The 12,500-nt window shown below is 60.4% G+C and overlaps 2 non-coding genes across 2 annotated transcripts in view; both read right to left on the reverse strand.

Moving 5' to 3' along the window:
- LOC142793478 (5.8S ribosomal RNA) overlaps positions 1 to 108 on the reverse strand; it is a 153-nt gene extending 45 nt beyond the window's left edge. Inside the window, exon 1 of the ribosomal RNA XR_012891567.1 lies at positions 1 to 108. This exon is cut by the window's left edge and continues 45 nt beyond it. This is a non-coding gene — a ribosomal RNA (5.8S ribosomal RNA).
- Positions 109 to 1,827: 1,719 nt separating this feature from the next.
- Positions 1,828 to 3,642, reverse strand: LOC142793485 (small subunit ribosomal RNA). The gene has a single exon (XR_012891574.1). It is a non-coding gene; the product is annotated as a small subunit ribosomal RNA (ribosomal RNA).
- Between the last annotated feature and the right edge of the window lie 8,858 nt (positions 3,643 to 12,500).

Consider the following 12,500-nt stretch of genomic DNA (forward strand, 5'->3'; position numbering starts at 1 on the left):
GTGCGTTCAAAGAATCAGTGCTCAGTGTGTCCTGCAATTCACACCAAGTCTCGCAGCTGGCTGCGTTCTTCATCGACCCGAGAACCGAGTGATCCACCGCTTAGAGTCGTGAAAAAGTGTTTGTTCAATTCCGTACAGTCAAAACCAAACGTTTCTGGCACTCGGCCAAACAGTGGCCAAGAAGGGCGCTTTTCAGCGCACGCTTGGACTCCAAAACTCTGCCGCGCCTTTTTCGGCTGCCGCAAATCGAGCAAACGGTGTGTTTCGGACGGCGTTTCGCTTCCGCTACTTGCGAGTGCTTTCGTGGTCCACCCCTCTATAAATACTCGGGAGGCGTCGAAGCCGGTTCTCCAAGCCGGACCCGTAGGTATCGTTGTGTGCTCGCTCTCATTGGCCCGCCTAACCAGAAAATGCCTGCGGTACACCCATTTGGATAAGAGTGCACGCAGATGCGGGCCTCGACGGCTACACATTTCCTCGGGCGGCCGCCTCCCGGCCTCCGTGGAGCGCGGGATGCACGGTCCCATCGACAAGCCTCTCCCGTTTTTACCGTGGCGTCGCGGTTCACCACGGCGGGCGGGTCGGTCTCCTCCGCATAAAAAGGGGGACCCCCGCTTTTTGTTCCACGAAATCGCACAAGCTTTTTTCGCATCCACGGTTTGCCACCGCACACCAAAATGCCGATCCGGCTGCCTACTTTAGCCAACAGGTGGAGCCAGGCGCGCCGTACTTGCGCGGCACTTCCCACGTCCACCGAAGTCGGTGCCAAGGACCACTTTCGGCGCCGGAGCCGCGTACGAGCCTACTCGAGGCGGAAGAACGAAGCCAGCAAGGGCCTGGCCGCAAGTGCGTTCAATTGTCGGGACGTCCAAGTCCCTCGTTCTTCCGTGCTTCCTCTTTCGGCAAGTCGTTGCGGCACCTTCCCAAAGCGCGCAGACCCGCTAATCGCGACGAGCGCGACGTGGCCGTGCCGCCTTTCCCTCGGCAGCAAGCAAAACGCCTGGCAACGTCGACGCTCCCCTAACCGCGATCTCGCACCGTGTTTCGTGTGGCGAATTCAAAAGCCGGCCGGCGCTGCTGCAACCATTACGGTCGGTACGCATACGCCGCGGAGGGCGGGACGGTCATCGGAGCGTGCGGTTCCTCCATCGAGTACTGCGCACCTCGGCCGTCGCATCGCCGTGCCATGACCGGCCGCGCGTCAACGCGAACCGGTGCCAGCGAGATCCCTCGCCTGCAAGAACCGACCGGCAGCCTCCGTCACCCGAGGACGCGGAGGCGCTTGCCGCGGACGGCGGGACGGTATGCACTGGTGCACAGCGGACCCGTCACATCGCCAGTTCCTTGACCGACCGCCGACGCTTGTGCCGTTCCTCTCGTACTTGGCAGTCGCCGCGCGATTGTCGGGTCTCGTTCTTGCACGCTCGAACGGTCGGGAGGGCACTCGGCTGGCGTTTCGGGAACGCGCAGCCTCGCCTTCTACCGACGTAACCACGACTCGCCGTTCGCGCTCCGCCGCTCCTGTTTACAGTACTAGGCGGTCCCGCAGCGGTCGGGTCGCGCATTTCGAGCGCTTCGAGCCACGGTGCAGTGGCGGGTCGAAAGCCGACCTATGAGTGCGTTGCGCCGTTTGTACCCGCGTCCGCCACCTGGCCGACCGTCCAAGGTCGCGGTGTTGGCGTCCGCTGGGCGCAACAATTTGTCACGGGGTGCCGCTCCACATTCAGGCAGCCCCGTGGGGAAAAGCCGACCCCGCGTCCAAACGGGGTCAGCGGCAGAAAGTGTCGGGCGCAGACGCAGCTGAGGCGCTCACCCTTCACAATCCGTTAATGATCCTTCCGCAGGTTCACCTACGGAAACCTTGTTACGACTTTTACTTCCTCTAAATGATCAAGTTTGGTCATCTTTCCAACAGACCGGCGCAACCGAAAGGCCGCGCCGGACATCGGTCCGAAGACCTCACTAAATCATTCAATCGGTAGTAGCGACGGGCGGTGTGTACAAAGGGCAGGGACGTAATCAACGCGAGCTTATGACTCGCGCTTACTGGGAATTCCTCGTTCAAGGGGAACAATTGCAAGCCCCTATCCCAATCACGAAAGAAGTTCCACGGGTTACCCAGTCTTTTCAGACAGGGATAAAGACACGCTGCTTCCTTCAGTGTAGCGCGCGTGCGGCCCCGGACATCTAAGGGCATCACAGACCTGTTATTGCTCTGTTTCGTGCGGCTAGGAGCCGCTTGTCCCTCTAAGAAGGTTGTAAGGTGCTGGGAACCCCGCACCTATTTAATAGGCTAGAGTCTCGTTCGTTATCGGAATTAACCAGACAAATCGCTCCACCAACTAAGAACGGCCATGCACCACCATCCACCGAATCAAGAAAGAGCTCTCAATCTGTCAATCCTCCCAGTGTCCGGGCCGGGTAAGTTTTCCCGTGTTGAGTCAAATTAAGCCGCAGGCTCCACTCCTGGTGGTGCCCTTCCGTCAATTCCTTTAAGTTTCAGCTTTGCAACCATACTTCCCCCGGAACCCAAATACTTTGGTTTCCCGGAAGCTGCCCGCCGAGTCATTTGAGTAACTCAGGCGGATCGCTGGTTGGCATCGTTTATGGTCAGAACTAGGGCGGTATCTGATCGCCTTCGAACCTCTGACTTTCGTTCTTGATCAATGAAAACATTCTTGGCAAATGCTTTCGCAGTAGTTCGTCTTGCGACGGTCCAAGAATTTCACCTCTAGCGCCGCAATACGAATGCCCCCGTCCGTCCCTCTTAATCATTACCTCGTATTCCAAAAACCAACAGAACAGAAACGAGGTCTTGTTCTATTATTCCATGCAAGTTTATTCAGGCGACTCGCCTGCGTTGAGCACTCTAATTTTTTCAAAGTAAAAGCACCGGCCATCTCGAGGCACACAATGAAGTGCACCAAGAAAGAACCGGCATGATGTTCAGTCCGAGCCGTCGCATCGGGTAGATGCACTACTCGTCTGGAACTGAGATCCAACTACGAGCTTTTTAACCGCAGCAGCTTTAGTATACGCTATTGGAGCTGGAATTACCGCGGCTGCTGGCACCAGACTTGCCCTCCAATTGATCCTCGTTAAAGGATTTAGAGTGTACTCATTTCAATTACGGGGCCTCAAAAGAGTCCCGTATTGTTATTTTTCGTCACTACCTCCCCGTGCCGGGAGTGGGTAATTTGCGCGCCTGCTGCCTTCCTTGGATGTGGTAGCCGTTTCTCAGGCTCCCTCTCCGGAATCGAACCCTGATTCTCCGTTACCCGTAACAACCATGGTAAGCAAGTAACCTACCATCGAAAGTTGATAAGGCAGACACTTGAAAGAAACGTCGCCGGCTCGTGGCCATGCGATCAGCACAAAGTTATCCAGAGTCACCACACAATACGGGCCGAAACCCGATCGATCTTGGTCTAATAAAAGCACCCGTTACCCAAAGGGCTCCAGGCTCACTGCATGTATTAGCTCTAGAATTGCCACAGTTATCCAAGTAGGAAGAAACGATCTAAGGAACCATAACTGATTTAATGAGCCATTCGCGGTTTCGCCTTATTTCGGCATGTACTTAGACATGCATGGCTTAATCTTTGAGACAAGCATATGATTACTGGCAGGATCAACCAGGTAATCGTTCGACTGCGCGTCCGTCCTCGCCCTCGGCGGGCCGGACGCAGTCTGTGTGCGGCGGAGGCCACCTTCAGGCGCCCCAACACGCTTATTTTGCACTCCGAGATGACGGCGTTCGAGCTCGCTACGGCACAACCTTCCCGAAAGACGAGTGGGAGCCGTGCGGCAAGAAGCACGTTCATGCTCGCTCTTTTTCGTTGCATCGACTCGGTCGCGCCGTGCGGGTTGCCCAAGCCCGCTGCACTGTCGGTGGACCGGCCGGAACTAGCAACGGAGCCGAGACTGCAAAGCCGCCAGACGACGGGTCACGCCCGCGTCTTCGGCGCTTTCGCATCTGAATCGCCCGAGGACGACACGGAACACACCTCGATATCGTGGTAAAACGGCACCGTCCGACAACCAGCCCCTAACGCATCAAGCGGATGAGGCTGCAGACGACTGCCGTGGATTCCCCTGGAGCAGACCCGAGGACACGCTTGACGAGGCCGAAGCCCGCCGCATATCAGACACCCGGTCGCTTTCGCGTACGCCGCTCACGAGAACCCCCACATAATAGCAGCGATAAGTACCCAGACCTCCTTGGGCCCTAATACGAGCGTACTCGAGAAAATTTCACCGCGGGTGTGCCCCGAAACGTGTGGCATGTTGAGCGTGCCACAAGTCTACGTCGCTCTCAAACCCGCCGAGGTCGTAGAATTTGCGACCCTACTCACGAAATTCCCACCGAGGATACGGCCGCAAACGTACCGCACCTTGGGTAGGCCACGAGTTTGTGCAACACTACGCTGACGGCACAGCACCGAGGTCGTGCGCGCACGCACGGGAAAATTCCGCCGCGGTTTCTGCCGAAAACGTGAGGCACCACGACTCTCCGCAAGTTCGCGTCGACTGCGAAAGACCGAAGTCGTGAACGACGTGTCCGCTACTCGCCGCCGACACGCTGGACACCAAACGTACAACGACTCGACGGCGTCGTAGAGGCCCACGACGCGGTTTTCCTTAACGACGTCTCGGCGTGGCACCGACAGGTTAGAACGGCCGACCAACGTTCCCTGTCCGCCGTTCGGCTCAGTCGAAGGGCTCGGCGACTTCGGCAACGCTGCGAAGCCGCACGGTGACGCACGCCATGTCCCCATTTTTTTTTTCTTTCTGCGTCTGCCGGGGTGCCCCTATAATAGCAGCGATAAGCACCCAGACCGCCGTGGGTCGCTCGCCCCGGCTGACGTGGTTTTTCGTACTCCTGCGGCGGTCGCCGTCAAGCACGTCCAAATACGCTACTTTCGTGGGCGCATTCACGCTCTTTCGCTTCGCCGGAGTGCCAGCACTCACTCTGCCAAAAACGGCGAACATCCGAGCGGCGGTTCCCACTTTTGCGTCGGCGTCGCAAACCCCGCCCCGGCAGACGAGGTTTGCCGTACTCGTGCGACGGTGGCCGGCGGGCACGTCGAAAGACGCCGATATCGTGCGCGAATTGGCGCACCTTGGCTTCACCGGAGTGCCGCCACTGACTCCTCCAAAAACGGCGAAGATCCGAGCGGCGCTTCCCACTTTCGCATCGGCGTCCCGAACTCCGCCCCGGCTGACGCGGTTTACCGTACTCGTGCGACGGTCGCCGGCGAGCACGTGGAAAGACGCCGATATCGTGCCCGAATCGGCTCCGTTCGGCTTCGCCGGAGTGCCAGCACTGGCTCGGCGAAAGACGACGAACATCCGAGCGACGGTTCTCACTATTGCGTACGCGTCGCAAACCCCGCCCCGGCAGACGCACTTTGCCGTACTCGTGCGACGGTCGCCGGCGAGCACGTAGAAAGACGCCGATATCGTGCCGGAATCGGCCCCGTTTGGCTTCGCCGGAGTGCCAGCACTCACTCGGCCACAAACGGCGAACATCCGAGCGGCGGTTCCCACTTAGCCGTCGGCGTCCCGAACTCCGCCCCGGCAGACGCGGTTGCCGAGCTCGTGCGACTAGCGACCGCGAAGCCGTCTCGCGACGCCGCTTTCGTGCGCGGCTCCCACTGCGACCTGGGTCACCCGAGGTCGACGAGCAAAAAAGAATGTCGAAAAAAATTTTTTTTTTTTTTGCGTCTGCCGGGGTGCCCCTATAATAGCAGCGATAAGCACCCAGACCGCCATGGGTCGCTCGCCCCGGCTGACGTGGTTTTTCGTTTTCCTGCGGTGGTCGTCGTCAAGCACGTCCAAACACGCCACTTTCGTGGGCGCATTCGCGCTCTTTCGCTTCGCCGGAGTGCCAGCACTCACTCTGCCAAAAACGGCGAACATCCGAGCGGCGGTTCCCACTTTTGCGTCGGCGTCGCAAACCCCGCCCCGGCAGACGAGGTTTGCCGTACTCGTGCGACGGTGGCCGGCGGGCACGTCGAAAGACGCCGATATCGTGCGCGAATTGGCGCACCTTGGCTTCACCGGAGTGCCGCCACTGACTCCTCCAAAAACGGCGAAGATCCGAGCGGCGCTTCCCACTTTCGCATCGGCGTCCCGAACTCCGCCCCGGCTGACGCGGTTTACCGTACTCGTGCGACGGTCGCCGGCGAGCACGTGGAAAGACGCCGATATCGTGCCCGAATCGGCTCCGTTCGGCTTCGCCGGATTGCCAGCACTGGCTCGGCGAAAGACGACGAACATCCGAGCGACGGTTCTCACTATTGCGTACGCGTCGCAAACCCCGCCCCGGCAGACGCACTTTGCCGTACTCGTGCGACGGTCGCCGGCGAGCACGTAGAAAGACGCCGATATCGTGCCGGAATCGGCCCCGTTTGGCTTCGCCGGAGTGCCAGCACTCACTCGGCCACAAACGGCGAACATCCGAGCGGCGGTTCCCACTTAGCCGTCGGCGTCCCGAACTCCGCCCCGGCAGACGCGGTTGCCGAGCTCGTGCGACTAGCGACCGCGAAGCCGTCTCGCGACGCCGCTTTCGTGCGCGGCTCCCACTGCGACCTGGGTCACCCGAGGTCGACGAGCAAAAAAGAATGTCGAAAAAAATTTTTTTTTTTTTTTTGCGTCTGCCGGGGTGCCCCTATAATAGCAGCGATAAGCACCCAGACCGCCATGGGTCGCTCGCCCCGGCTGACGTGGTTTTTCGTTTTCCTGCGGTGGTCGTCGTCAAGCACGTCCAAACACGCCACTTTCGTGGGCGCATTCGCGCTCTTTCGCTTCGCCGGAGTGCCAGCACTCACTCTGCCAAAAACGGCGAACATCCTAGTGGCGGTTCCCACTTTTGCGTCGGCGTCGCCAACCCCGCCCCGGCATACGCGGTTTGCCGTACTCGTGCGGCGGTGGCCGGCGGGCACGTCGAAAGACACCGATATCGTGCGCGAGTCGATGCTTCTTGGTCTCGCAGGAGGGCCGCCACTCACTCCTGCAAAAACGGCGAAGATCCGAGCGGCGCTTCCCACTTTTTCGTCGGCGTCGCAAACCTCGCCCCGGCAGACGCGCTTTGCCGTACTCGTGCGACGGTCGCCGGCGAGCACGTCGAAATACGCCGATATCGTGCCCGAATCGGCCCCGTTTCGCTTCGCCGGAGTGCCAGCACTCGCTCGGCCAAAGACGACGAACATCCGAGCGACGGTTCCCACTATTGCGTACGCGTCGCGAACCCCGCCCCGGCAGACGCGGTTTGCCGTACTCGTGCGGCGGTGGCCGGCGGGCACGTCGAAAGACGCCGATATCGTGCACGAATTGGCGCTCCTTGGCTTCACCGGAGTGCCAGCACTCACTCGGCCAAAAACGGCGAACATCCGAGCAGCGGTACCCACTTAGCCGTCGGCATCCCGAACTCCGCGCCGGCTGACGCGGTTGCCGAGCTCGTGCGACTAGCGACCGCGAACGCGTCTCGCGACGCCGCTTTCGTGCGCGGCTCCCATTGCGACCTGGGTTACCCGAGCTCGACCAGCAAAAAAGAAGGTCGAAAATTTTTTTTTTTTTTCTGCGTCTGCCGGGGTGCCCCTATAATAGCAGCGATAAGCACCCAGACCGCCGTGTGTCGCTCGCCCCGGCTGACGTGGTTTTTCGTACTCCTGCAGCGGTCGCCGTCACGCACGTCCAAATACGCCACTTTCGTGGGCGCATTCGCGCTCTTTCGCGTCGCCGGAGTGCCAGCACTCACTCTGCCAAAAACGGCCAACATCCGAGCGGCGGTTCCCACTTTTGCGTCGGCGTCGTAAACCCCGCCCCGGCAGACGCGGTTTGCCCTACTCGTGCGACGGTCGCCGGCGAGCGCGTCGAAAGACGCCGATATCGTGCGCTAATTGGCGCTCCTTGGCTTCTCCGGAGTGCCGCCACTCACTCCTCCAAAAACGGCGAAGATCCGAGCGGCGTTCTCCACTTTCGCATCGGCGTCCCGAACTCCGCCCGGGCTGACGCGGTTTACCGTACTCGTGCGACGGTCGCCGGCGGGCACGTCGAAAGACGCCGATATCGTGCCGTAATCGGCCCCGTTTGGCTTCGCCCGTGTGCCAGCACTCACTCGGCCAAAAACGGCGAACATCCGAGCAGCGTTTCCCACTTTCGCATCGGCGTCCCGAAGCCCGCCCCGGCAGACGCGGTTTGCCCTACTCGAGCGACGGTCGCCGGCGATCACGTCGAAAGGCGCCGAATTCGTGCACGAATCGATGCTTCTTGGTCTCGCAGGAGGGCCGCCACTCACTCCTGCAAAAACGGCGAAGATCCGAGTTGCGCTTCCCACTTTTTCGTCGGCGTCCCGAACTACGCCCCGGCTGACGCGGTTTACCGTACTCGTGCGACGGTCGCCGGCGGGCACTTCAAAATACGCCGATTTCGTGGGCGCATTCACGCTGTTTCGCTTCCCCGGAGTGCCAACACTCACTCTGCCGAAAGCGGCGATCATCCGAGCGGCGGTTCCCACTTTTGCGTCGGCTTCGCAAACGGCGCCCCGGCAGACGCGCTCGTGCGACGTACTCGTGCGACGGTCGCCGGCGAGCACGTCGAAAGACGCCGATATCGTGCTCGAATCGACCCCGTTTCGCTTCGCCGGAGTGCTGCCAGTCACGGCGCAGAAAACGGCGAACAAGTGTTTTTTTTTTTTTTTTTCCTAGAATTTGTGTTATAGAAGGCACATTTGATATCGGACGATAATTTTCAACTTTATCACGCGCACCGATTTTCGTGTAGAGGTTTGCAAGTTTATGGGAATTTCTCCACTTGGAATAATGCGATTTAGTAGTACTACGAGAACTTCATGGATGTACTCAAGGGTACGGGGCAAGTCAGTTACGTCAACACCTGCAGATTTTTTACACTTCAAACTGAAAATTGTTGGTTGTGAGTCCTCGTGTGATATTAAAGGCCGATTCGCTAACACATAGAACAAAGAAAGAAAGGAAGAAAAAACGCCCGCGCTCGCTCAAGAAACCTGGGTTCGCAACAAGTGGCAACAACAAGCAACCGAGCGAGTGCGCCAAAACCCGTGGCGGCCGAACAAACGCGAAGTCCCAACCGCGTCAGCCGGGGCGGCACGGGACAGGAAAAATCACTTCAGCCGGGGCGGCGGGGCACCGAATAAACCTCGTCACCTCGTCGCAGGATAAAAGAGGAAACAAAAAGTCTAAACAGCGTCTGCTGGAGCGAATGCGTAATAAAACAACAACAACAACAAAAAAAAAAACACCCGCGCTCAAGAAGTCTGCAATCACCACAAAAGGCGACTGTGACCGAGCAGCGTCAGCCGGGGCCGTGCGGAAACGGAAAAACCGCGACTACCGGGGCGTCGAGGCACCGAAAAATCCACTTCAGCCGCGGCGAAAAAAAAAAACAAAAAGAAAGACGGAGGGGGGGGGGGGAACCACGTCTGCCGGGGCGAAGGAAAAAAAAAAACGCGTCTGCCGGGGCGAGCCCGGGTGCGGCACCACCGGGAAAACTGTGGCAAACAGACATGGCGATCGAGTGAGTGGGCCGCCAGCCAGGCTCAGCCAAAAAGTGCAAAGTCCGAACTGCGTCAGCCGGGGCGGCAAAAACCACGTCAGCCGGGGCGGCGCAAAAAACCGCGTCTGCCGGGGCGGCACGAAACCGCGTCAGCCGGGGCGGCGCGAAAACTGCGTCAGCCGGGGCGAAAGAAAAAAAAAAAAAAACGCGTCTGCCGGGGCGAGCCCGGGTGCGGCACCACCGGGAAAACTGTGGCAAACAGACATGGCGATCGAGTGAGTGGGCCGCCAGCCAGGCACAGCCGAAAAGTGCAAAGTCCGAACCGTGTCAGCCGGGGCGGCAAAAAACCGCGTCAGCCGGGGCGGCGCAAAAAACCGCGTCTGCCGGGGCGGCACGAAACCGCGTCAGCCGGGGCGGCGCGAAAACTGCGTCAGCCGGGGCGAGCCCGGGTGCGGCACCACCGGGAAAACTGTGGCAAACAGACATGGCGATCGAGTGAGTGGGCCGCCAGCCAGGCTCAGCCAAAAAGTGCCAAGTCCGAACTGCGTCAGCCGGGGCGGCAAAAAACCGCGTCAGCCGGGGCGGCGCAAAAAACCGCGTCTGCCGGGGCGGCGCGAAAACCGCGTCTGCCGGGGCGGCGCGAAAACTGCGTCAGCCGGGGCGAAAGAAAAAAAAAAACGCGTCTGCCGGGGCGAGCCCGGGTGCGGCACCACCGGGAAAACTGTGGCAAACAGACATGGCGATCGAGTGAGTGGGCCGCCAGCAAGGCTCAGCCAAAAAGTGCTAAGTCCGAACTGCGTCAGCTGGGGCGGCAAAAAACCGCGTCTGCCGGGGCGGCACGAAACCGCGTCAGCCGGGGCGGCGCGAAAACCGCGTCTGCCGGGGCGGCACGAAACCGCGTCAGCCGGGGCGGCGCGAAAACTGCGTCAGCCGGGGCGAGCCCGGGTGCGGCACCACCGGGAAAACTGTGGCAAACAGACATGGCGATCGAGTGAGTGGGCCGCCAGCCAGGCACAGCCGAAAAGTGCTAAGTCCGAACTGCGTCAGCCGGGGCGGCAAAAACCGCGTCAGCCGGGGCGGCGCGAAAACCGCGTCTGCCGGGGCGGCACGAAACCGCGTCAGCCGGGGCGGCGCGAAAACTGCGTCAGCCGGGGCGAGCCCGGGTGCGGCACCACCGGGAAAACTGTGGCTAACAGACATGGCGATCGAGTGAGTGGGCCACCAGCCAGGCTCAGCCAAAAAGTGCTAAGTCCGAACTGCGTCAGCCGGGGCGGCAAAAACCGCGTCAGCCGGGGCGGCGCAAAAAACCGCGTCTGCCGGGGCGGCACGAAACCGCGTCAGCCGGGGCGGCGCGAAAACTGCGTCAGCCGGGGCGAAAGAAAAAAAAAAAAACGCGTCTGCCGGGGCGAGCCCGGGTGCGGCACCACCGGGAAAACTGTGGCAAACAGACATGGCGATCGAGTGAGTGGGCCGCCAGCCAGGCACAGCCGAAAAGTGCCAAGTCCGAACTGCGTCAGCCGGGGCGGCAAAAAACCGCGTCAGCCGGGGCGGCGCAAAAAACCGCGTCTGCCGGGGCGGCACGAAACCGCGTCAGCCGGGGCGGCGCGAAAACTGCGTCAGCCGGGGCGAGCCCGGGTGCGGCACCACCGGGAAAACTGTGGCAAACAGACATGGCGATCGAGTGAGTGGGCCGCCAGCCAGGCTCAGCCAAAAAGTGCCAAGTCCGAACTGCGTCAGCCGGGGCGGCGCAAAAAACCGCGTCTGCCGGGGCGGCGCGAAAACCGCGTCTGCCGGGGCGGCGCGAAAACTGCGTCAGCCGGGGCGAAAGAAAAAAAAAACGCGTCTGCCGGGGCGAGCCCGGGTGCGGCACCACCGGGAAAACTGTGGCAAACAGACATGGCGATCGAGTGAGTGGGCCGCCAGCAAGGCTCAGCCAAAAAGTGCCAAGTCCGAACTGCGTCAGCCGGGGCGGCAAAAAACCGCGTCTGCCGGGGCGGCACGAAACCGCGTCAGCCGGGGCGGCGCGAAAACCGCGTCTGCCGGGGCGGCACGAAACCGCGTCAGCCGGGGCGAGCCCGGGTGCGGCACCACCGGGAAAACTGTGGCAAACAGACATGGCGATCGAGTGAGTGGGCCGCCAGCCAGGCACAGCCGAAAAGTGCTAAGTCCGAACTGCGTCAGCCGGGGCGGCAAAAACCGCGTCAGCCGGGGCGGCGCAAAAACCGCGTCTGCCGGGGCGAATGCAAAAAAAACAAAGAAAAAAGCCCGCGCTTAATCAAAAGAAAACAAAGAAAAAAGCTTGCGCTTAATCAAAAGAAAACAAACAAAAAAAGTTCGCGCTTAAGCCTGGCGGTGGAACCACCGGGGCAAACAGACCTGGCGATCGAGTGAGTGGGCCGCCAGCCGGGGTGAGCCAAAAAGTGCAAAGTCGGAACCGCGTCAGCCGGGGCGGCGCGAAAACCGCGTCAGCCGGGGCGGCGCAAAAACTGCGTCAGCCGGGGCGGCACGGAAAAACGAAAACCGCGTCAGCCGGGGCGGCACGGAAAAACGAAAACCACGTCAGCCGGGGCGACATCAAAATGAGGAAAAAAAAAAAAAACTGCCTTAGGACACCTGCGTACACTTTCATGCGTTTGGGCATATCTCTCTGTAACACGCGCGCCCCTCGTTACGCGCGGCACTCTGTTTTCTCCGACACCCATATTTCGGCGGCATGTGGCACGCGCGCCCGTCCCTACGCACGGCACACCGCAGTGCTTTCTCGATATTTTTCTTTTCCTCCAACACCGTCATCTATAGGCTTTTAGTGACCTGTTGCTCGTGGCAAAAGTTCGCTAGCTCTGACACCTCTTGCATGCGCACCGTTTTTGCGCACGGTGCTATGCCGCAAAGCACGGCAGTCGCATGCGTTTCTCTCAGGCACCTCTTTTTTGACACAACGCTGTGGTGCTTAGAAACACACC

Source organism: Rhipicephalus microplus, unplaced genomic scaffold (assembly GCF_043290135.1).
Source record: "Rhipicephalus microplus isolate Deutch F79 unplaced genomic scaffold, USDA_Rmic scaffold_303, whole genome shotgun sequence".
Classification (NCBI taxonomy): Eukaryota; Metazoa; Arthropoda; class Arachnida; order Ixodida; family Ixodidae; genus Rhipicephalus; species Rhipicephalus microplus.